Below are 26,945 nucleotides of genomic sequence, written 5' to 3' on the forward strand. Positions count from 1 at the left end.
ACATTATATACTGTCAAACTGAATGATTGCATAATGACAACATGCTTATTCCAGATTCATTTTTTTTAAACTTCCCTGCCTCCCCTCCTCCCAGCCCACTCAGCCACCCAAGTCTTATTGGTCTTAAGGCTTTTGGAGATCCCATCATATGTAAATTACACTTTTCTTTCTTTAAATATATAACTAAAACAATATTCCATTCTATATAAAACATTCAATTGCTGTTTTCACAGATCATCAGATATCAACTCCTGATCTTCCCCATCTAAACTAACTATTAACACTTAAAATAATTCTTGCTCATGGTACCGTAGAGCATATACCCTTCATGGTATATGCTCTCAAGATGTTCGTAAAATGCATTTTAGAAGGTTGTACTGGCATTAGCGTCTTTCTCTTACATAAAAGAGAACCTAGTTGGGATTAGGTATTTTGCAAGGAATTCTTTACATTCTCTTCTTTCTAGTCTATTTAACCCATTAAAACAAAGTTTGAAAAAAAGATATACATGTAATTTATATAATGTTATTTACACACACATACACTCTCCACTTTTCCCTCTCCCAACAACCCCCAATCACCCTCCTTTGCCCCCTGGCAAAAAAGAAAGAAGAAAAAAAAAAACCTCTCTAAATCCTTGACAACAAATTAAAAACTCATGCTCTCAGAAGACAACTTTCACCAATATAATCAGATAAACTACCCTCAGGTCAAATGACTACCTGCCAAAAATGTAATCCAAAGGCTAACTCCCATATTTCTCCATCCAATTTCCCCCCCAAATACCTTGAAGAAAGGAAAAATATTACGTTGTAACATAGAAATCCTTTGAAATTCTTGCTTTAAATAACACTTATGGTTAGACCCTCAGGCTGCCATCATTTTCTCACTAAAGATTAAATAAATTCAATAGGACTCCTGTAGGAATCTATGACTGCCTGAGGGGTAATAATTTCAGGTTGTATTTGGCAGATATGTACTAAGGCTCTTCTGTATATAACACAGAGTACAGCAGGTTGCTTCAGCTTTTCTATCTATTCATTAAAACTGGCCTGTCAACAGAACACTATTTTTAGTTAGCTGGTTAAATCAGATTGTGGATCAAAAAACAAAGGAAATTAAAATATCACACTCTCACCCCTCTCTGTCAAGTTTCCTCCTCTCTAAGGCAATGCTTTTTTGACATGGCCCTTCCCAACTCAGAAGCAAAATGACAGGTGCCAAACACACAAGAGCTCCCAATCTGCATTTGAGAAGAACTCCCTTCTTCCCCAGTAGGGCATGAAAACAAAATGGAAATCTTATCCTTCTTCCTGGATATACTGATAATACAGCCCCACACCCTTCTAGGACTTACTGGAGGGAGACCCGCTCTATTGTTATGGGGTGTGGAGGGGAGGGAGCGGGGTTGGCAACATAGGAGCTTGATGCAATGGTCCTTTCTCCTTCTCCATCCCAGACAGGCTGGAAACATTCCAGACTGGTAGGGCTTTGTTCCTCCTAAGTACTTATCCCAGCAACACGAATGCATGTATCTGAATAAGTGGAGCCTACTGCTTTCCTCCTCTTCCATACATAGAGTTTTCTGTCAGGATACTGCTGGTGACCCCCAAAATGATGTTTTGGGGACCTCTGGCACACACTCATTTAATGGTGCAATGGGATGTAATTCCCAATACCAATATTCATGCTTCTTGCCATGCCACATGTGCATGGCAGGGGGCATTACTGTTGGGATCAGATGTCACTGCAAAGGGAGCCCAGGGTCATAATTCCAGGCTCCTCCTGGCATTGGAAAACTGATTGTCAGCTGGCCCCTGGGACCTCACCAGGACTCAACTCGACTTCCAGGGCTGAAGGGCTTCCATTGTTGTGGACATTAAGCCCTGCTGGGAACCTCCAATCCTTCCCCACTCCTCCCCCTGACTGGCAGCCCAGCCAGAGCTGCCAGGTGTGAAGTTTAAAGTCCCTGATACAGAAGTCCGGGGATGCTGCACCAGTAGCACTCTTTAAAACTCCTGTGGACCAAATGCTGCAGTGAGAAGCATAGGCAACTGGAAAGGTGAAATCTCCTGTTTCCCAAACTGCCCATATCCCACACCATGAAGTGGTACTTTCAGCTGGGGAGCCAGGAGCTTCCAAATCCTCAGCTGCTGCTTCCACAGACACCCCAGGAATTTAGAAAAAAAAAAAGAGGGCATGCATCTGGGGCTCCAGCTACACATCTGCTTTTTAAAGGCCTGGAGTGCAGTGAGCCTGAGATGAGGGAGAAACTCAGTGCTGTTAGGCTCATGGCATCTCACTCTCCATCTGCCTCTGGGGATCAGGCAAGAGCATTGGGTCCAGGACCCAACGCTAACCCAAGCCTGACCACACTGATCAGGTATGGGGCACCTTTGTCCTGGACCCTGGGGCAGCCCCATGCCTGATTTTTACACTTAGCTTGGCATCAGGAAACATCATGGTCAGCCCCAACACACCACACGTTCAATTTAAAGCATAGTACTGTATTATCATGCCATAACTTGCCTTTAACATGCAGCCTGGTTTCTATTTATGGAGTAATTAATCCCATCTTAAATGTAAGTGTGCCAGAGCCCTATGATTTAATACCCAAGTAGGATGCATTGGGAAGGTCACCCCATTCAGAGCTATGGCCTTGGGCTTTTTGCAGACCATGGAATGTGTCTCTGCAGTATTTACAGTCCAGTTGTATTTTCAGGTTTTGTTCTGCAACTACGCAGCCTTCCTCTTTTTGTAAATTTGCCCTCCAGAAACACAGAATACTTCTGCCTATCAACATGTAGTCAGAAAGGTTTGATGGGGATTATGTGCACTGCTTTATTTGGCATCTGAATTCTTCTCTATGGAAGCAGCAGTACCATACTGATCGTAACTTTTTTCCCAACAAAGTCAGGGAAAACAAGACTTCCAGGCACAAATAAACACCGAATCGACAGAATTACACTGAAGTGAGTACATGAAAAATGAAATAAGATACAAGGGGTAAAGAAACTTTAAGACAGCTCAGTCTCCATGGACTTGGAACGAAAAACAAAACAAAACAAAAAACGTTTAAAAAATGGCACCAGTCATAAAAGAAGCCAAGCAATTTTGCATCGAGAAGCAACTAGGAACAAAAGGCCCTTGCCCCTAATAAATATCCTTAAATCTAATAAAGAGAGACTTCATAGATATTGACTCTATAAGACCTTCCTTTATGATATACCACAAATACTCTCTGTTCTTAGCCATAGAGAAATACAGCACAAGAGACTGTCAGTACAGGTCAACCCTCTTAAAAGCAGAAAAAAAAAGATGGATCCCCAATATGCCAACCTCTTCATGAACCACCTGGAAGAGGAGTTTTTAAAAAAAACTGTGCCACCCATCCTGCACTACATGGATATGGCATTTACATCATCTGGACTGATTACCTGGATTCACTCAGACTTCCACCATAAGTTTAACAACTACCACACTTTGATCAAATTCTCTCTGGAATACTCCTACAGTAAACGTCAACTTTCTAGACACCTACCTATGTCCAGGAGGGCACCCTGTATACAAAGAACCCAAGAAGTGATGATCTACAATCAGGCCCTCAGATATCACTGCATGTGCTCCAAGGAGAACATGTGTGATACTCATCTTGCCAAAATGAAAACTACCTTTATCCAGCAAGGACACCCCAGCAGAGAAATAGACCATATCTTTGAAAGAGCCACCAAGATACCAGCAGCAACTAAAATACAAGAAAAAAAAAAACCCCACCGACTGCATGCCCTTGGTTGTCACCTACCATCCCCCACTTAAACATATATATAAAAAAATAAAACAACTTACAGCCTATACTTGAAAAAGACCAGATCTTGAAAAAATTATCCCTAGTACCCCTAGTTCTGGCTTTTAAGCAGCCCCCTTACTGATTAACATAAGTAACCTCTCTGCTGAACAACAGGTACATAATGGAAGCCAACCCTTCCTCAGCAATAATGTCAATTCATCTCTACTTCCACAACGGTGAACACTGTCACAACAAAACCATCAGAATCTATGGATTGGATCATGAACATGTCTATCCCAGAATGTGCTAAACCAGAATGCGCACCATATGTCTTCCTGGAAATGCCCTCCTTTACCAAAAGGGTAAAGGGCAGTGACACCAGAACATTTTTCACAGTGGGGAGAAAAAAAAAAGAAAAGAAAAGAAAATGAAAATCATTCCCTATCTGATCTCACAGTTCTAGTGCTCAAAGGAAATCTCCCCAACATCTTTACAAGAGAAGCATGGGAAAAGAAATTCAGCAGCCTATTGGGCTAAGTACAGGTAGCCAAAAAAACTGAGGCTGAAATTGATTCAATCTTTTCAGGTTAGTTTAATCTGCATAGATTGAACCGATAATCAAGTGAACAAACATTCACTTTTGATTTGATATGCAGTCATATGCCTGCAGTGAGCCAGACCAAAAGCTGGGGAGAGCTAGAGCATGCTCAGATGAAGCAGACAGCATGGGCCAGGGCTAATCCTTGGAATGCTGGGGAACTACGAGTTAACTTGAATCTGGAGGGGAATCTGGGACAGAAGTTCAATAAATTGATTTAACCTAAATCAGTTAAGTCTGGTGTTGCATCCTTCCAGGTTTATCTTAAACTGGTTTTGGCCATTTTGAAAGGGGCTTATGTGCACTGAACTTCTGGGCTAGGGGGAGAAGTTAGACATACAGGTTAGACAGTTAGACAGACATTACACATAAACAGGTTTAAATGATTAGAAATGTGTTTAAACCTGTAACAGAACAGACATTTAGTGCACATAAACCAGTTTCAAAATGGCTGAAAACAGTTTAAGAAAAAGCTGGTTGAACCTAGTACCAGACTTAACTGATTTAGCTCAAACCAGTGTATGCATTGTCTGTCCCAGACACCTTTCTAGTTTAAGATAAACGAGAGACCCCCAGCATCTTGGCATGCTCTCTGGACTGGGCTGTCTGCTCCAGCCCAGTCCAGCTGGCCCCACCCCTCTGCTCCCCAGTCAGAGCAGGGACAGGTATAGGTGTGGGTCTGTGCAGGGGGGGGTTTAATTCCCCCCTCCACGTCCCACTGGTGGAGACCTGAACTGGGTCTGCTGGTTGTTCCCCAACTCTGCTGCAGTACCTTCAGTAGAAGGATGGAGGGAAGGGAAATAACCCATCCCTGCCCATCCCCCCAAGAGACTCCACGGACTGGCTGTGCCCCCACCAGGTGACTGCAGTCAGAGGGGGTAGAGCCCTTGGTGGGAGCAGCAGTCCATCATAATCTCCAGCAGCATGAGCCCCTTCCCAGCAGGGGGCCCTGCTGTGGGGCGGGCAGAGCTGTGGCGGGCTGCATGTGGCAACACTGAGGCGTGGAAGGGGCCAGAGCCCCCCAAAGTGCCACCACCATGGCCACTTTCCTCACCCCACAGCACACCACCCCCCTCCTGGCAGGAAAGGGCTCTTTCCCATCATGGTTGCTCTCCTTTTGTCGCTCCAGCAACTGGGTGGGGGCATGGCCAGACATTGTGGGCTAGGTGGATCTGGTCTGTGGAGGGGATTTGTCTGGTCCTCAGTCCTACCAGGATGAGCCATGACTCCCTAGGCATGCAGTGTGGCTAGAGCTGCTCCACAGTAGGAGTGCCTTCCTCAGTAGCCCAGCTGCTGCAGCTCCTTTCCTGATACCACTGGCTCCATCCCCATCGTACAGGCAGGGACCAGCATGCATAGCCCTGACCCCACACTGGCTCCAGGCTCACCTGTCCAGGCTGAGCAGTGGCAGTGGGGAAGAAGTGGCTGCTCAGTGCAGGGCAAAATCCCCTACCCATCCCAATGCAGCGATTCCAGGTGCAGCCATGTGGAGCCAGCACTAGTATGGGTGGTCTCCACCACATGACTGCTGCCTCTGGGCTGCCTCATGGGGCAGTGGTGGCAGCAGAACAGACACAGGGAACCCCAGTGCCAACTCCAGATGGCTACAGCAGACACCAGCAGTGGGAGGGCAAGGGGCTTTTCCCTCCCATGTTGAGTAGCTGTTTCTCCACTGTCACTGTTGCTCAGCCTGGATATGGTGCCTAGGAGCCAGTGCAGGGCTGCCCCGTGTCTCTCCCATGTCACCATTGCCTCTGGGCTGCCTAGCAGGTCAGTGGTGCCATCAGGGCAAACAAAGGACAGCCCAGTGCCAGCTCTGGGCAGCTGCAGCAAGAAGCACTGGAAGCAAGAGAAGAAGGGGCTGCTTTTGCCCCATGTCGGTTCAGGGCTCCCCTTTCCAAGCCGAGCAGCAGAGGCAGGAGAGAAACAGCTACTCAGGGTGGGGGGAAAAGCCCCTTGTCCTCCTTCTGCTGGTGTCTACTGCAGCAATCAAGAGCCAGCACTGAGGTGCTGTGTGTCTGCTCTGCTGCCACCGCTGCCCTGTGTGGCAGCCCAAAGGTGACAGTGATGCAATGGAGACACAGAGCAGGCTGGTGCCAGCTCTGGGCGGCTGCATCTGGAAGTGCCAGCAGTAGGACAGGGAGGGACTCTTCCACCATGCTGAGCAATTGTTTCACCCTGCTGCTGCTGCTCAGCCCAGACAGACAAGCCTGGAGTCATCACTGGGCACATGGGTTCAGGGCTGTGTGTGCTGTTCCCTACCTGTACTGTGGGGCTGGGGCAAAGGAGCTGCTGTGGCCAGGCTGCCAAGAAACTCAGTCCTACCATGGTGCAGTCCCAGCCCTGCTGCATGGCCAGGGAGTAGTGTCTCAGCCTGGTGGGACTGAGGAACCTGCTGAGGGCCAGACAAAGCACCCTCTGCAGGTTACATCGAGCCAGCCTGTGGCATCTGCCTGTGCCACCACCTGGCTACTGGAGCAGCAAGTAGGGAGCACCTGTGAATGGGGCAGGAGCCCCTTCCCAGTGGGGGGGCATGCTGCAGGGTGAAGAAAGCAATCATGGTGGTGGTGCTGGGCTGGGGGGGGGAGCTCTGGCCCCCTCCAGGCCCCAGCACTGCCACATGCAGCTCGCCACAGCTCTGCCTGTCCCACAGTGAGACCCCCTGCTGGGAAGGGGCTTGCACTGCTGAACATTATGACAGGTCCCCACCCCCTCCCACTGCAGTAGCTTGGTGGGGGCACAGCCAGCCCACAGGACCCCTGGGGAGGGGCAGGGATGTCTCAGGGGCCATGGTGCTTGGTGTTGCAGCAGGAGAGGGGGGCAACCGGCAGACCCATCTCAGGTCCCTGCCAATGGGACAGGGATGAGGGAATTAAACAGCTCTCTGGCCAGGTCATCCTGGATTGGCCACACCCTACCCCAGCTTTCCTGCAGCTGAAGGCCTGTTCTAGTGCCCCAGGCTCCTGGCCTGAGCAACTGCAGGCAAGTGCCCACGTTTGTTCTGTTACAAATGAGTCACTCTCTGCATAGGTTGAATCAATTCAGGCTCTGGCTTTTTGAATGTCTGTCCCTAGCCAAAATGGTGCAAGGGATCAGAAACCAGTTCAAATTTATAACACAACAGGGCTAGGGGCAGAAGTTACACATAAACCAGTTTAAGTAATCAGAAACTGGTTTAAACATGTAACAGAACATAAGTTCAGTGTACATAAATCAGTTTCAAAATGGCTGAAACTGGTTTAAGATAAACCTGGTTGAATGTAGTCTCAGACTTAACTGATTTGGGTCAAACCAGTTTATGAAGCTTCTGCCCCAGACCCCTTCCTGATTCTACTTAAATTACAGTCTCCCAGCATGCTTTTCAGCCCTCAGCTGAGCTATGCCATCTGCTCCAGTAGAGAAGAGTAAGGGGGGTGCGGGAGGGAGGCAGGAATTGCTGCCTGCCAGGTAAGCCACACTTGAGGTCTGGGGCCTGGGTGGGTAGTTAAACACACCTTCTGCCACTCAAGCTTATTGCTGGCTGTGACTGTGGACTACAAATCCCAGAGGCACCTGGAAGCAGCCCTTGTCTGTGCCTTGAAAGCAGAAACAGGAAAGGATGAGCAATCCAGAGTCCTGTTGTTGTGATTCTGGACTGCAAATCCCAGAGACCTGCAGTTTAGACTAACCTGTAAAGACTGAATTGATTTAGCCTTGGGCTTTTTGACTGTCTGTACTTAGCCCAGAAATTCAGTGCACATGAACCACTTTCAAAATGGCCAAAACTGGTTTAATATAAACCTGGATGGATGTAGTTTCACACTTAACTGATTTAAATTAAATCAATTTATTGAACTTCTGTTCTAGATCCCTTCCAGATTCAAATTAACTCTCACTCCCCCAACATCCCAGGATGCTTGACATCTCCCCATACACCCCCTCTTGCAGTGTGGATGGGCTAACCTTGACCATAACAGTCTTCTCCAGCCAAGCAGGGAGGTGTGCAGGCATGTTGCTACATTTCTGAAATCAAAACTGAATGTCCGTTCACTTGCTTATCAGTTCAATCTATGCAGTTTAGACTGTGAAGACTGAATCGATTCAGCCTCGGGCTTTTGGACTGTCTGTATTTAGCCCTATTGTATTACAGATTTGAACTGGTTTCCAATCACTTATGTGAGTTTACATGTAATTTCTGTCCCTAGCCTTGGAGACTAAGATCCAGGGTATTAAGATAGACAATGCTCTCATGGTCTATGATGCATTGCTCCATTTCACAGTTGATAATGACCCTATTTAACAATGCTTTGTTCAATTTGCTGTTTATCTTATCTGTGTCTGCTTTGGACTCAGAGGTCTGAGGAAAGGCACAGTGATACCTGAAAACTTGCCTATGTCTATACCAACCATACAGTTGGTCCAATAAAAGGTGTCACCAAGAAACAACAGATGTTTTTCATGAAGACTTGAGTATTAACCAAAGCCTTGCATATTCTCCTTTTATGAGTGACAAAATTTTGTGTTTGGACAACACCATAACTTTATACCATATGCTTGTTCTAGCAATGCAGCCATGGCTTGTTTAGTTTATGGGGATATCTGATGTGAAGCTGTAACTTATATGCAAAGAGCAAGTTCCCGTTCAAACAAGTTTAGCACAGCTCCTACTGATTCAGTTAGAGGAGGCTTCATTCCCAGTGAGCTGAGACACCATATGGGGAAATTCTGCTAATTATATAAAACTGCTCTGGCTTCCAATGGGTAGACACAAAAATAGCCAAAGGAAGAAGTCTGAACTCAGTAGACAGAAGAGAAGAGATCACTTTGGTTTTGAAATTAGGCAGCAAAGCCAGGGCTACAACAAAGCCTTCATCTTGGAAACATAACATGTTTTCAGAGACCATACTAAATTTTATGAACTAAGGGATTTTCTATCTTTAAGCTTTTTTAGTAAATATACCCCCAAAACAAGCAACATATTATTTGGCCCTTTTGGATCACTAGGATAAAAAGTGCCTTTCCAGACAGCATTCAAGTTCACTTTAAAAAATAAATTAAAATGCTTTATTTTTCTCATGATAAAATTATTCATGTCTAGGAAAACTAGCAGAATAATTCTATGCATATGAATTGGTTGCAAAGGTTGGTATATTTTCAACACATAATTATTGTTGAATATTTTGTGAATTATTTCTGAATATATTGTGAATATTTTAAGAAGTATTCACTGGAATGGTATTACATGCAGAGGGGGCTCTGTAGACAAAAGGACCACTTTTATGAATTACCATCAGACAGGCAATTGCGAACTTGGGCTTTGTGTATTTCCAGGGTGAGGGAAAGAATTAGTCAGTTAAAAAACGAATTAGAAATGAATTGCACTGCCCTAACTGTGTTTCTTGCCCTTTGCCTCTGGTGCCATTATGCCTTTGTAAAACATCTCCTCAATAGCTTTTACAGTAAGATGACATTTTATGCACAAGACAGCCTTAGTAAAAGCACTACAGTAGCTACTGTTGATTTCAGTTAATCAAATATAAGCAGGACCCACTTACAAAGTACTAGTTTCCTTGGTATGAGGAGAGTTGGTGGTAAGAAGAGTTGAAGTAAAAAAGAAAAGAAAGAAAAAATTAAAAAGCCATGGAGATATGTACATAATGGTACTCCAGAACAGGTTTTCAAACTACCAAATCAACAATTAATATTTAAAGAAGAAATAAAAGCCAGGTCAGCAGAAAACATGCTCTGGAAGTTATCATAAAGACAATTTTATTGATGCTTTCATTCTGTCGACCCATTGTTATGGACTTTTATTGCTGGATACCTTTAGTTACCCACATAGGAGCACCATTTCAAAAGCCTTAAAAAAATAAAAATAAAATTTCAAACACCAATGAATATTTTATCAGTATTCATTAAGATCTAAAACAATAATGATTAGACCCAACTGAATCCATGAAATTTGGAACTGCTCCTGTGAGCAGGGAAATGCCATAGGGGCTTTGTCAGAGTAACAGAGCCGTTTATTATTATTGAAAGCGTGCTCAGGCTGAACAGAAGTTACCACTGTCATAAACAGAAATGTGCTGAATCCACCTCATTCCCTTCCACTCAAAAGACATAAATAGAAAAAAAATACATGAATTTTCAGCTTAAATCCTTTTGTCCACCTGTCATATGCCGTAAGAGGCTGCATCAAACCTGTCATACCATACTTAGTTATGTGAAGACATGACTGATGAAACCCAGGATGAACCAAACCTGGAACTACTGGAAGTTATAGAGGCTTGGAAAAATATCAGTTAGAGAAACTGCTGTCCCTGTCAGGAAAAGATGTGCAACATGTTTGCTTTTAAAAATGTATACTGAACACTGCCTGTTGTCATAAGAAATGGTAAAGCATTAAGTCGTGTCTCACATGGCATACATTCAGTGTACTGTCACAGTTTCATCAGATAATCAGCATCTGGCTAGAAGCTGGTGGACTCTCTCACCAGGCCAAGAAAGGTCAATACTAGACTCAAGCCTTTTTCAGGCCTCTCCTTCAGAGCACAGCTACTGGATAAGAGGGTTGAGGCCCTCATCTGAGAACCCCTACAGTTTATGGCCCACAGATAATGTGGTAGATGATGTTAATCTGGTGTGGTTTAGTTTGGAGCTAGGAGATGTTCATCTTGGTCAATACTTGGATGGTTGCATGCCTGCCCACTTAGAAACATATGTGTTTAGGGACATTACATACCATTACATAGGGTTAGGCGGCTACTGGAAAGTTACTTTGAGCATATCTAACCAGTGGGCTTTGGGGGCAAATGTGACAGATGAGGTACCCAAGACTTTTTGTTGATTTAGCCAAAGTATTTACACCACCAAAACATCAACAGTATTGCTTGAATAGTGAATCAGTACTAATTTAGCATTGCAACACCTTCCTGGGAAAGAGGTTCAAAACTAAAAGAAAGCAAAGAGCCCACTTGCTATTGATTAAATACTGCTTAATACTACAAAGACAGAAGGGCATCCTCTCACATCTAAGCTGCTTTGTCCGTTTCCATCTATAATTCTTTAAAATGTAATGAATGCTATTGGAAATTAAATCCATATCACTGAAGCTCCTGAAGTCCTCATCCAATAGTGGCTAAAAACAGAACTCAATGGCAGCATAAAACCAGTGTTCCTCAATTAGCAATGGTCAAGGTAGAATTATTAAATGACATTTTAGGGGGAAAGTATTAAAGACACAACAAAAAAGATGTTTTATTTGCCTTTTGTAAGGAGAGAAGAGCTAAATGGCTTCTGCTTCTCCTTTCTCTTTCTTCCATAGTCTTCACATTTCATAATCATGGAAATTAAAATTTACTCATGTAAGCTTTTAGGGCCTTGTTATACCTTACACTCTGAGCTGCACAACTGTTGATTGGTGTTAGTGCTAGCCCGGAGTTTGGAGCAGTCACACCCTTAAGTCTAGAAACCTTCTCTTACCGTCCTCCACCTGCACAGATGTGACTTGTCACTTGAGGCTTGGTGATCCAGGGCAGGACTAGGAGCTGTAGCTGTGAGCTGCCATTAAAGGGTTAGTGAGCCAGGACAGGCTTCTATCCTTGTTCTATGGGCAGGGATACGCAAGAGCCTGGGATACTGGAGGACTTCAGCTTGGGTGGCACATCTGTGGTGAGTTGCTCTATTAAATTGTTGCCAGAGCTGAGTAGTGTGGATCAGAAATAATCCTGCCCCAGAGTGGGGTAACTTTGAGCCTCATAATGAGCATTTAAAACCACTTTGAGGTGTTAATGTGCAGACATTCAAGTGTTAGGAGCTCCAGAAGCCACCCAAAATTATCCCAAGGCCCTTACTTTCACTAGGAGTCCCTCCTTTGTCTGGCTAGGAATCTGTTCAAAAGGAAACCTATCAGCTTGATGGGAATGTCTTTCTGTGAATCAGTTTGGAATGCTAAAGAAAGATACGGTAGCAATTATTCATTAATTAAAGACCAAGTACAAAACTTGGGAACAGAATGCCCATGTCCTGGACACAGCTCTTTGCCACAAGAACTTTTAATGTTCACCCTGGAGAAAATTACTATCCCAGAAGAGATGCAAGCACCTGGAACACTTGAGCCATGTGTCGTGGCAACAGGCACCCCACTTCAAAACAGATTAAATGACTTCCTTTTTATATTCACTCCTTTACACCAATTAGTATCTCATTAAGAACACACCTAAATTTACTTTACATTACTATCATGCAGGGTGTTTTAATATCCATACACTTTTGTGTATTTTTTAGTAAAAAGCATCATTTGGGAGATTGTTTTGTCTATTAAACAAAGTTCTTCTAATTGAAATGTAAACCAAAATTGAAATTAATTAGACAAGTAGTAAAACATCTCTGGAGCTCAATAAAAGTATTTGGTGGGATTCAGTTTCATGAACCCTCAATGCTGGGAGATCATGGCAACTCTGATCCCCCAACCCCAGGTGTTTAACATACCCACCAGGGAAGTCGCGCCCACCCTGTGCTGCCAACTGGGTCCTGGCATGGTCCACCATTGAGCATGTGAGTCCTTGCTACACGTGCAATTAAAGCTGGATATCAACCATCTATAAAGTTAGCACACATTTTTGAGGTCTAACTTTGTAGCTGCTTAGAGGTTTTAACGGCAAGATAGCTGCTTTGTACAAGTAGCTGGTCTCAAAGTAAATGCACAGTTAACTAGTTAATTGCACAATGCCTGTAATGTGTAGAGGGGGGCCTAAATATACCACTCTAGTTAATGCATTACAACTCCTCTACTATGTATGTAGCTATATTGATGTTTAGAGAACTACCTAGCTAACTCTCTGTGTGTATGTATCAACATCATCATAATAGTATGACAAACATATGAAGACAAGCCTAAGTCCCACTGACGTAACAGCTGGACCTAGACTAAGTACCTAAGACCCTTTAGTGCTTTTGAAAATTTTACCCACTTTCTGTATGCACTTTGAAAGTTCGGTATAAATGCTGGGCCACATTACTATCTCATGTAAAACTATATAGTTCCATTAAAGTCAATGGACACATGCCAAATTGCAGAATATTGATAGTGTTATCTTGCCTTTCATATGCTATCCTGTGTATGTATATACGAAGATATTGTCACCAGCAGAAACCAGAAGCCTCTGCTAGCTCAATCCCCATTTAACAGTTAGTATTTCTCATGCAATCTGTCTGAATGATTTAACAATGTTCCTCATTTTGTTTGTCTGTTATTCTGCTTGTTCTTACAAAATATCAGAAAGAATTTCACTAAATCTAGGTTTACAGGCAGCAGGTGGAACTGAATAAAACTGCTGCTACTCTGAAAATAATAAACCAACTTTTGACTGCTGCCTGAGCCATTCAACAACTGCGGCCACAAACCCTGCCACAACCCATGGCACTGCACAGGGAGATTTAAACATTGACCCAGTACTTGCAAAACATCCTTGATTCTATTTTAGAAGATGTCTGCAGTTCAATTTATAATTTTTGTCATGTAGCTTCAGGCTTCTTCTGTACAATACTGGTTAAAAAGAGAGACATTTATTGCTTTATTGGAATTTTTTTCCAGATGCTCTTTGGGTTTTGTGCACTGCTAATCCTGTCCTTAAATTAAAATGTAAATTGGGGATTGTGTGAAAGGAGGGTTTTGTTTAGAATGGTGATAAATTTATTCCTTCTTTTGACATTAAGTATAAAATTGAGGGAAAGATTTCTTCTTTTTTGAAAGTTAAGAGAGGATATTTTCAAGGGAAATATTTATTTGTAACCTTGCATATATTCTACCATTTAGTATTTCAGAATTTGTCTGATTAATCTACACACTAGTTATGCAAGCAAGACTGTTCACCTGGTGAAAGGACCAAGCATATGTACAGCTATTTGAAGGGACAGGACTACCAGCATCTGGCTTAGGTGCATGCATTCAGCTTAAAATTAATGTGAAAGATGAAAACTGTCTTTTTTGGTGTAAATTAGTGAGCGTCTTCCTATATATCACCAGATGATAATGACATCATGTCAGGCTTCTTTAAGGAGTCCTTCCTACTTTTTTTTTATTTATTTTTTTTAACTGCTGAAGAAATATACTCTGAATGCTCTATATGTAAACTTAAAAAAACCTAAGGGTTATTTTCTCCCAAGAATTCAAAAACTGAATATGAAACACAGAATGAACTGTCAAGAACAAGCCAGCTACATAATCAATAAATGCGACCAAATTATCCAGCTCTAGCTAGTTCAAAATGCATCCCGACTACTCAACAGAACAGATCCCCAGGGACATATTACTCTGATATACTATGCTTGATAATGATTCCTCATTTAAAACAGGGTTTGCTTCAAGTCACCATCCTGATTTTGAAATCCCTTATAGAGTGCTATGATTACCTGAGAGATCATCCTCTCAGCAACTGAAACATCACAGAACAGCTACATACCGCTGAAAAAGTAAGCTAAGGAGGTAGATTTGCCTTAATCACAGTATGCAAAGCCAGTGGAGCAGGCTCAGAACATTCAAGGGAGTCAGACTGCCATTATGAAACTTGCTGCCAGATGACACGAGAATAAGAAGCAACTTCACAGCATTCATGGCTGAACGGAAAACTCATCTTTACAGTCACGTGTTACCAAGCAAACGAACAATACTCACCTTTAAAGCTGATGTTCCTATATGCAAATTTAAATTAATTAATTAAAATCCTACCCTTTCTTTTGTTGTTAGAGGAGGAAGTAAGGGAATGCTGTCATTTGTACTCTGAGATGCTCATAATTCTAACAGGTGCCAATGTTAGGAAATAGACTCATACAATATTGTGACTACTTAAGTATATTTGCTGGTCCTGATGGAGGGTATCTAACAACGGCCTTTGTGGGGGGGGGAGGTGGAAAAGCTAACATTTTCTTCACCACATGCATTTCTAGAAGTGTACAAAGAGAAGGAATGCAGTGTCAAAGTGCTTCAAGAACTGCAATCATCAAGCACTTGGTCCATATAATGGGGTACCCATTTACTTTGAGTTGGCTTTTGGCAAAAGTCCAAAATGAAGTGCTTGATCAGTAGTGAGATGCCTTACCTGCTCTTTCCTTTTTTTCAAATCCTTACATTTTTATGCTGTCAATATTGAGATGCGAGATGAGCTCCATATTCTGTTTCCAGTCCCAGTTTTCGAGGCAAAATACATATTGTATCGTATACATAAGCTTACAAACATGCACGTCCACACCTGCACTTACACACACCCCTGTAATGAAAATAGCCTTAGTAGCTACGAATAGCAACATTTCCAAAAGCATCTGTCTCTCAAACAGCAAGGTTTCCCTATGTTAAAGAACTGAAGCGTGCTTGAGCTTTTACCTGAGATTCTTCTCTATTTTACTGCATAACTCTAAAATGATCTTATTACTGGAAAGGAAAAAAAAGTTGCAGATATTTCTTATGCTTGGTTAGGAAGTTGCAGACTAGACACATTAAGGGATGGGTGGAGAGAAAGAGGTGTTTTGTTTTGTTTGTAATAGGTGGCAGTAAAGAGAACAGTTCAGCTGTCATGTTATCTTCCTCTAGTGTTTCAAGATTGCTGGTATATTGCTTCAGGGCATTTATGTTTAAAAAGCTCAGTGGAGCAAAAGGAGATAAGAAGGCACACAAAGATTAATGCTGAAGTTCTCGTTAAAACCAAATACTGTAATCCTAGAAATGAGGGGAAAAAAATCACTCTTTTCCTTGCACATTTAGCTACTATAAAGATGTGGTGTTTCTGGAAAAAAATATTTATAAACGATTCCCTTGACAGCTCTGGGTTGCAATTCACATAATGTGGGCATTGCACCTGTCACAAGTCAACAGTTCTCCGTTGAAACTGATCAGTACATTGGTTTCAGATTAACTGGAAACAGAAATACTGAGTTGAGGCATTATGAGTCAAGAGGAAAACCAAGCTGTTCTCCTAGCAGATCTCACTGTCAGGAATTAGGCAAACCCTGTGGCTCCACTGATTGAGTTGTAAGTGTCTTCATGTTGAATCATTATCTCAATTATTTACCTCAAAAGTTGATACGTTATTATTGATATAATTTATTTTTAATTATACTCCTGTGGTGCTCTTCACTGAAGTACCTCATAAAATTAACGTATTAATAACATCCCTTAGAGTTCAGTATTATTCCTGTTCTACACACCAGAAAACGGAAGCTCGGTGAGAATAAGTGACTTGCCTGAGGTTACATAGGAAGCCAGCAACAGAAGAGAGCAGAAACCTGATTCCCAGCCTCAGCGTTGTATCTATTCTTAATTCCTAAAGCAACTCTCTCCCTCTCTCGCCTTCAATCTATTTTAGCAACTGTATCAAAATAGCAACATATTTTAATAAATAATTCAGACTTTTATCATTTCCTTCTGCATACTGGCCATTTTAAAGGCTTACCCGGCATTTCAACAAATTCCCTTTGAATGGTTGTGCAGTGGGGGACACTTAAAAGGAGCAACACTCATTTTCTTTCCAAAGGAGCTTAAGGGAAACTTTGTGATACTCATTTCTTTTAGTATTCTAGTGGGTTACCACCACAGGACCACTATAGCTCCCTTGCCAAGTCGCACACAAATAAAAGCATGCACAATACTGTGACTCACTAGATTAAGTACAGGTACTTGTCACATACAAACGCCATAAATTATGCTAGACTTAGAAAATGTTAACTTGCATATTCGGTTTAGATCACCCTGAAGTACTTTATGACACTCTGGCTTAAACAGGCCTTGCTCTCTCCCCTGACTTCCCAGGAAACATCTCTTATCACAGCTGATCTTGTCAACCCATCTGATACCTTTAAGAAATCCCTTGGTACTTAACACAGCTGCTTTTCTCTCATTTCCTTCTATTGGTATATTGCCTACAATAGTCTAAGAGCCAAATAGTTCCCTGGGAAACAGAAAAAGTGGGTGGCCTGCTTCCCAATTCTCAAACAGCTTTTTCTGGCAAGTACCACAGCTGCCTGCAAAACTACGGCAGGCACCAAAGACCAGAACTGAGAACAGAAAGGTGAGCACTGAAACAAGCACATCCATCTCGTTCAGCGTTAGCTATTTCTAGATTCTCACACCTTCTTGAGTATCTCTGTTTAAGATTATTTTCAGCATATATATTACCACTTCCACATCAAGATTCATTTTCATATTTCTGGGCAATTGTTCTGAACCTGCAGTACAGTTCACGTGGGCTGACCCCTGTGACTACATGGGGCCCTGTGATGCAGTGACCCATGCCCTGCAGAATTGGGGCCTGTATTTCTAACGTCTTTAGACTAGAGAAAATCAATTGTCCATGTTTGTTGTGGTTCACAACAGCCCACAACAGTATTACCTATACATTTAATTAAGATACCATTTACTTCTCCTTCCATGAAGATCAGCACACCAAGCCTGGTTGACACAACTGTTGACTTCATTTGACATTCCCTAGACTTTCATTTTGGTAGACAGAATTCATGTTCAAAACACCTTGAGTTAATTTTCAGAGCAAGTATTAATAAAATTCTATGCGTAGCATGCAGGAATCCATGAATGAAATCTGACATGTTCAAATCTTGTGACTTTAAAGGAAGCCATGCTTTCTTACATCAAGGCTGAATTTGGTCCTGTATTTTAACTTCTACTCTTTTCCTTTGTTCCATAAATTTTGTAATTCTATCAACAAAAGGAATCAAATGTTCTTGGCAAAATTTGGGGTTTTTTGGATAGATTATAGTACTTTTTATTGATAGATTGGTGTATAAGATGTTTAGTTTTCTTCTTAATATTTAATTATTTTAGTAGGAATTGAAGTAGGCTTACCAAATGATTATTCATATTTCCTGTAGTCTTATTTCCCATTGTACATGAAACCTTTCCATTTCTTGTGCAAAAAGGACTGTCAATGATTTAGCAAATTAACATCGCTCATTTCCTAAAAGCCTAGGATGCATATGACCCAAATGGAGTGGTCTGTATATGCTATCATTATGCAAATGTTCCTCCACGTCTATACTATTACTGTAATAATTATGTCTGCATCATTTCTGCCTTTTTCTTTTTTTAAAAAAAATTAATTCATATGATCATAGGAAAGTAGAGTTGGAAAGGACCTCACAAGGTCATTTAGTCAAGACCCCTGCTCAAGGCAAGATCATCCCTACATAATTCAAAGCCACTGTTATCTCTTTCATAAAAAGAAAAATAAGTATTTTACTCCAATGTGCACTTCAACAAGCTTCTGCTTCTGGCTACAGTTTTTTCCTTATGTGCTGACTGACACAACAACATCTTTAACATTCACAACATAAGACTATACCTGCTTGTATATTTTGGCCTTAGTCACGTGAAGGGAAAGAGTTTTATTTGCTGCTATTATACCAACTAATTTTAGCTCTGAAAAGTATTCACTTGAGAAGCAAGGCTTACCTTCTCATTTGCTCCTGATGCTTATTTCTAGCTTGTGATAAGTGAAAGTTAAGGTAAGGGAGAAATACCTTATGTGACTGGGAAACTACTTGATGACAAAGAGAAGTATGGAATGGAATGCAAGAGCATCTAAAAGCTGCATTCATTTTCTATAGGAAAGTTTGCTTGAAAATGTAAGTGCCCTGCAAGTAGATAACAAAAATCCCTACAAAAAACAAAGAAACATAGAAGAACCCAGAGTATCAGAAGGCCTGGGGGAAGTTAAGGTTGAAAGCAGGCTTCCATCCTTTTAAAATTCAAACAGTTTCAGAGGCTTTCTGTTTAAATTGTTTGTTTTCTGTTTTTTTAAATGATGAAAGTCACATATTTACCCATGTGTGGGCTTATCCATCAAAGTGCATACATACCTACTGCTTTCACAAAATTCATAGACATTTATAAAGGTAAAGTGAGTGCCTGCGTGCATAATAACCTGTTTATTTGTGTGTTATCTGCTTTGGCTATGTAAATATAGGTACTGATTAGGCACAGCATTTATTTCCAGAGCAAAGCATTGTGTCCAAAGATATAGAGATGCTGAAGGAAAAATCATATCTGTAAATTCAGTTTTAAGAGTCTTTGTAGTGCTAAAGAAAACAGCAATATCATGGGTTGTTAGTTTTTGTTCGCATAGCAGTGGATGTTAAGTATCTTGTGCACTTTGAGCAGTAGTATACTTGATTTCTTACCAAGCTGTTGACCACTTTTTGCACTAGCTCATTAGCTTGGAGATAACCAATGACTCAGTTCCACCATTTGGAGATTGGGGTTTTGGACTGGCAGCTGTTTAGGCACTCTGGCTAGGGACAGAAATTACACATAAATTGGTGTAAGTGATTGGAAACCAGTTCAAATCTATAACACAACAGAAGTTCAGTGCACAAACTGCATACAAAATGGCCCAAACTGGTTTAAGATAAACCTGGATGGATGTAGTATCTGACTTAACTGATGTAGGTTAAATCAGTTTATTGAACTTTGGTCCCAGATCTCCTCTCGATTCAAGTTAATTCACAGTCCCCCCCAGCACCCCAGGATGCTTTGCACTTCCCCCCCCCACCAGGGTAGGTGGCCTAGCCTTGGCCCAAACTCCAGCAGAGCAGGGAGGCATACTCTAGCACCTCTGGCTTCTGGCCTGGGCCACTACAGGCATGTGGCTGCATTCCCGGAATCAAAAGTGAATGTCTGTTTGCTTGCTTATTGGTTCAATCTACACAGTTTAGACTAATCCGTGAAGATTGAATTGATTCAGCCTTGGGCTTTTTAACTGTCTGTACTTAACCAGAGTAAAAATAGACTAGAATAAGAGGTATTTTAGGCTTCAATCTGTTCTCAAGTCAGGAAGCATCTAAAAGCATTGTGAATCATGGATGGCTACAGCATAAAAATTAATACCCAAGAGTGCACATGTGAAATGGTATTTGAATATTATCTGTTGATTACTTAAGGGATCCCTCAGTTTCACTTAATTTTGCCTAAAGCTGAACTATAATGTGAACTAAATATAAAATAGACACCTACACAGAGTCCAAAACCGAACATCCCCAAATCTTTGACCTCTTCCTGTTGGAACAAAGCCTAAACTAATGAAATTCAGTAACAGAGCCCCAAATGGTTTTACATGGCACAAGGTTTGATTGTTTATGGAATATACTTTTCCTTGACCAGTTCTACTGAATCTATTGACTTCAAGTAAAATGACAGTGGAAGATCTATCTTTGCGACTTCAGATAATGTATTGTAGAGTGGATGCCAAAAATCAGCTCACAAAAGCATGTCTATAGATGTTTATAGAAAAATGAGATGGAGATATGCTGTCATACCTGACTTTGCACTATAACAATATATACTAAAAAGGAGGAGGGATCTAGACATGGTAAAATACTTAGATTGTTATGAAAGGAAATAGTTTATTTACTGGGATCCAGCAATATTTTTCAGACTGAAGTAGAGTGAACTAGGTGATATAATGTTCAGAAAATGAATATTCCAAGTAACATTCTTGCTACTCTGTCACAATGACTGTTATGGAGATAAATAGCAGATTCATTTTGCCTAGGCATTGGAGATGATAAACTATGTAAGACAGAACAAATGGCCAGAGCTGGGTATGTAATAACTGGGTACCATTCTGGTACAGCTATATTTTTTTTTTAGTAATTAACTCTTTGACATAAAGATGACCATAACTGTTTAATTTCAGTATGGTTATGGTTTGGTTTGGGCTGCCTAGATTTAGATCTATAATCTCTTAAAAACATGTAGGGTGAGGCAATAAGGTTGACATTGTAACTTTCTACCCAGAATCTGTGCTTTTAGGACTCATGGAGACACAGCAGGACTCACAATTTGTCAAAATAGCACAAGGAGCTTTCCCCCTCAGTATTACATAGGGCCTGCTTGGTTCAAACCACAACGATCAAGACACTAACTTTTATCACTAATGATAATTTTTATCATTCCTACCACAGATAAGCTCTCATACTTGGGGCTGATAATGCCTTTCAAACATATACATTTCCAGTAGGAAACATAATAGCAACAGCTTGTGAGGAAAAAAACAAACAAACAACCTGATAAAAACATAGAATATAGAACACAGAAGATTTGACTTTTTGATGATGCCTGTACTATGAGACTACGGTGTAGAGCCCCTGTAGAAAAACCTATGCAAGTCAGGGAAATCTTCAAAGACTTTTGGACCATCAGAGTACTATAAAGCAGCCAGACTGCAACCTGAAGAAGAGTGCCTTGCATTTGAAAGCTTGTCTAACTCTATCCCAACTACTCACCCAGTCCAACAAAAAAAAAATTTCACCCGAATATTTGCCTCTCCTGCAGTTATCAGGTAATTTGTCTATTCCCTCCCATTCATTTCTTTGTCATAAAAGTTACTGGGATGACACTATTTCAGAACTGCCAGTTGGCTGCAAGATGAATTAAAAAATTACAAAGGGTTGAGAGAAAAGTCCTTTCTTTAAAAATACAGCCATATTGGATTATGAAAAAATGTGCTAAGGAAAGGTATTAGAACTCTGTCTCGTAAATGGATTTATGTTTCAAGAATGTGACACAATTTAAAATAACCTTCTTTATGAAAACTTCACTTGAAAAAACAGTGTTGCATCAATCCTCCTTGACATTCATAACAATGACAAAATATCCTCTTGCGTTTTCATGTGTAATATTTTCTAAATGGCATAATAAAAGTTGTCATACACCCCCCCTGTGTACTAACAGAAGAGTGCAATCCTTTGTTCAGTGCGTGACTGCATTTGCACATTATAGAACTATGAAATATTTACAAAGGGAAGGTTAAATCAATACAGCTTTAAAATTTGCACTCCAGTCTGCTGGGACTTATATCATCTTGATTTAATGAAGTAAAAGGAGTGAGAATGTTGACACACAGAAAAAATATTTCGTTTCCCCTTTATTGTACATACAAAAGGTATTAAAGTAGAATTTGCTGGTGATTCATGCAGTAATTAATTATTACACCTCTTCTGCTTCGGTTGTTATTTGAGTTATCTCATATGGAAAAACAGAGAAACCAAAAAAAAAGGTGTGGGGGGTGGGGGGAGGGGGGGGGAAATGGAGATGCATTAAGTAGCAAAGCAGCAGTCTTGCTTAACATGTCCTGCTTATTAGATAGGGGTTAAGATATAAACCATTCTTTATGCTTAAGAAAATAATAATAATTTACTAGAAGTTTTCTACAGACTGTGAAAGAAAAAAACTATTGGGATATATTAAGATGATATGAAGTTTATAATTAAGGGAGCATATACATATGCCTTATCTTGTTGCTTGAGTACTTATATTCATAAATTTTATTAGCATAAATTATAGTAACATACATAAATTTAAGATGTATTCCACAGCAGGATAAAAATATGCCCATCGCTATTCATTAAGCTCTCACTTCACCCATGGAAGAAAGGCTAAATTTCTGCTTTAATCCTGAATACAGCTGAGGGAAATATGCATAGCACATCACTTATTAGATAAATGCAGAAAATTCAGGTTTTGCCTCTGAACAGTCTCCAAAAAGATTTGGATATTTAAAAAAAAAAAAACAGAACCAAATTTGCCCATTATCTAGAATAGTTTGACATTGTATGGAAACATACTTCAGAATATGTGTTGTTCTCCAGTTGATGATTTTGACCAGGTATTTCATTCTTTACTCTTTGCTATTCATTATTTATGGAATGTGATAGTTCACTAAATCATTAATTTATTATTTCCGCTCCATGATTAAGTGAATTACACTTTAATAAACCAAAAGAAGGAAACCTGGGAGCCTTGTTACATGCTGCACTCTGAGGTGCTCAAAAGTTGATAGGTAGGTGTTGGTGCTAATTCAACTTGATTGCTAATTCAAGTTTGAAGCAATCTCATCTTAAGGCTAAAGACCTTCTCTGACTGACCCCAACCTGCACAGCTGTGACTTGCCACTAGAGCGCTGGCAAACAGGGACATGGCTAAAAGCAACAATTGTGTGTAATGATGAGTGCTGTTAAAGAAGTATAACTCCTTGATAAAAGGAAATTGTGTTCATTATCTTCGTGAAAGACTTTAGCAATGTTTTGCAGACAACTCTTTACAACAACCAGCAGCTCTCTCCACTCTCAAGTGGTCTCTGCCAGTTCTAAATAACATGTGCTCTAATGTTTCAGTTTCACTGTTCTCTTAAAGAAACAGTGTACTATTCCCACATAGTGAGTTAGCACTACAGGGCTGGTGAGTCAGGACAGGCTTATATCCCAGCTCTGGGTGGGGGTGGGGAGGGAGAGATAGAGGCTTGGGGGGCAGGAACATAAAGCTGGGAGTTTGTGAGTTAATGGGATGGAGGTGGGCAATGAAATGGGAGGTGGAAAGGAAAATAGGAGGTAGAAAGGAAATGAAGACGGGCAAAGAGTAGTGAAATGAGAGATGTCTGCTTCTGAAGGATAAAATAAAACCAAAAAGAAAAAGAATTCAAAAACAAATTAAAGTAAAAGAAGTAAATTAGAGGTCTCATGTACAGGCAGTCCTTGACTTACAATGTTTCAAATTACAACGTTTCACACTTAAAACTTTTATAAATTGAAACCCTGTTTCAACTTTGATGCCAGTTTCGACTTTATAGTGACACCACATCAGCGAACAAGTTCATTGCATCACCTATCTCCCTGGAGAACATCTGTCCAAACTTCCTTGGACACTTTCTTTAAGAAAGTAGACAAGACTCCAGAAAAACCTGCAGCCAAGACTCCTGAGAAGACTCCAGCCAAGAACCTTTCAAAGCGTCCAATCAAGAGCCTTTCAAAAAGTCCAGCAAAGTCACCTCAAAGAAGTCCTTCCAAATCAATATGATTGCTATTTACAATATAAATACATTGATGTTGCTATATTACTCATCTATAATTGATTGAGTACAAAATTCTGGAGTATTTTTGGTGAAAATAGGGTATCAGGCCTTGGTTCAGGAATCAATCCCCCATTTATAACATTGTTTCTTATTAGAAAATTGGTTCCAAGTTGCAACGTATCAAGTTAAGATTTGGTTTTCAGGAGCCAATTGCATCGTAAGTCCGAGGACTGCCTGTATTCATAAATCAGGATTTGGGATTGGGATGCGGGGGTGCTGGTTATGCTTCTTGGGGTAGTTGGAAGATGGCAGTGACATGGGAATGTGCTTTTAGGGAAGCTACTGCCCCTGCCCCAGGTAGGAAGCCCTAGCTCATGGAGACCCAATCTGGCACCCTATCTTATTCTCACCCCCGCTCCCTAGATTTCTTCTCAAAACATAGTGGTTGGTCCTAGGCACTAAATGAAGTAGTAATCATGTGGGAACAAAACACATATGATTATATAAAGACTGTCATAGTGAAGGCCAGCTTAAAGTTGCATAGGTAATCTTATATCTGGCATTTCCCACTTTGAGTGTTTGGCTTTCAATTTCAACAAGATCATTTTGGGGGGTCTAGTAATGGAAAATGTGCCTAAACTCTTGCTGCTGAAAGCTATTAAAAATCTGAAGGGTTTCTAATGTGGGAGGTTGCAAATAGACTTTCAGAATGAGATCAAGGAGTCATGATAATCTTGTGAAGGGCAGGGTTGTTTTTTGTTTCATTTCTTACATTCTTTGTTGTTTCATTCCATGACTAGAAAAATAGACACTGTCTAGAGTCTGGGCTATTGCTGGGCACAGAACAACAACAACATTTTATTTTATAGTACCTGCAATAACTCTGTACTATAATGCATTAGGGTATTTTGAGTTTGAGAGGGACTACTTGACATTCTGCTGAGAGTTAGTGAATTAAGCATTTACTTTCTGGAAGCCCTACTTAAGATTTTAAGCAAGGTCAATCCTGAACATAACGTAAATAAAAATAGCACCTATTTTTGTATATTAAAAAATCGTCCATACAGTTCACTTTGATAAAATGTCTACCCAAAACTGAAAAAGCAGTAGCTATCCTCAATTACTTTCATTTTCTTGGAAACCATGCACATCGCCTCCTCCAAGGCACAAGGCAAAGTTGGGGGGCCGAGGGAGAAGGAATCTACTGACTCTGGAAACTGTGTGTCCTTTCTTTAAATGTCCATGGGTCAAATAGACTGAAAAGAATGTACAGAGCTAACCACTTCTATATCTGGCATGAAGCATCAAGTCCAGGACCATGCTCTACAGCCTGTGCAAGGCTTGTTGTGGCAAACAGAACATTAGTTAGCAGCTTCATGTAGGGGTTCAGTATAGATATTTCTCCCTGCCATAACTTCAGATTGAAAGAAATGGGAAGTAAGAAGTCAATGGTGGGAAAGATTCTAGAAAGACATTAGTGAAGTATATTAAAAGTCAGAATAGCTTTACAAATGCTACTATTATTACAATAGATAACAACATTCCTAGCCCTCATTCAAAATCCAGGGATTTCTCCCTCCCAAGAGAGTGCCCTCCCCCACTGGTACTGCAGGGCTCCCCCTTCCACACTTTCCTTTTGACCCATGACTGTTGCATTCTTTTCCATCCCATAGCCAGCCCCACTATAAAGAATAGAGGATACTCTAATCCCTGCCTAGCCTGGTGTTGAGTCAAATCTTCTCTAGCCAAGTGGAGTCTAAAACTTAGGTCAACCGGTTCAAGTATCTGTGGCTCAAAAAGTGAGCGTATCCTTCCTGTCCTCTTTTCTGTACAGCTTGGAAAAAAATTCTGGTTTGGAGTGTTAGCAGAATTCACAGTTATTACTAGGTATTATTTGACAGGAGTTACAATGTGAATGCTTCTGCTATGCCCCCCCACAGTATGTATGCCCTGTATCCATACATGCTACAAGTCTTGACCCCATTCTGAATGATAGCTGCCAATGCATCACAGGATGTCTGAAGCCTACCAGCCTAAACAGTGTGTACCTGCTGGCTGGCATCATTCTGCCTGTCTTCAGAAGAGCAGTCGCCAACAGGATAGAATGGTTGACACAAAGTTAAGATGCAAGACACCACTGTATGACCATCCCACAGCATATAATTATCAGAAGTCACGCAGGAGCTTCCTCACCAGCACCCAACCTCGAAATGTCACATGTGAGGAGAAATGACTACAGATGTGGAATGAGATACTGAAGAAGAAACAATACACATTCCAGCAGTTGAGCCCTTACCACCAGGGACAGATGAACCATGGCAAAAGGCGATGATGTCTCAACTGCCTACATACCAGAGTCAGACGTTCCAAGGAACTAATGAAGAAGCAGGGCTATACCATTGGTTCAACCACCTGTGATTGCAGCACAGAGCCTCAAACCATGCAAAGCCTACTGCAATGCCCACTGTTTGAAGGTGCATGTACAATGAAATATCTTGCAAAGTATAATAAACAAGCACAAGTTTGTGTAGCAAAATGGTCAAATATTGTATAGAGACAAGAAAAAAAAAAACAGCAGCTGATTAGAATAGGATTGCACTTGGAGACTCATGGCAGAAAACAGACAGTATAGCATCACAAATGGCAGGCAAACATTAGTGGCACAACAAAAAGTAATGTAAAGTAGAACTGCTTAATTGCAGCCCTAGTTGCTCTGTGGTAGAGCTGA

At 41.1% G+C, this 26,945-nt stretch overlaps 1 long non-coding RNA gene across 1 annotated transcript; it reads right to left on the reverse strand.

Annotated features, from left to right (window-relative positions):
• Positions 1 to 244: 244 nt before the first annotated feature.
• On the reverse strand, positions 245 to 24,107 carry LOC109323325. The gene is made up of 4 exons (XR_002104612.1): positions 24,002 to 24,107; positions 19,598 to 19,603; positions 2,350 to 2,355; positions 245 to 256 (listed from the first exon to the last, which is right to left on the reverse strand). It is a non-coding gene; the product is annotated as an uncharacterized LOC109323325 (long non-coding RNA).
• Positions 24,108 to 26,945: the final 2,838 nt, after the last annotated feature.

The sequence above is a fragment of the Crocodylus porosus genome, unplaced genomic scaffold, assembly GCF_001723895.1.
Source record: "Crocodylus porosus isolate Cpor-Errol unplaced genomic scaffold, CroPor_comp1, whole genome shotgun sequence".
NCBI lineage: Eukaryota > Metazoa > Chordata > Crocodylia > Crocodylidae > Crocodylus > Crocodylus porosus.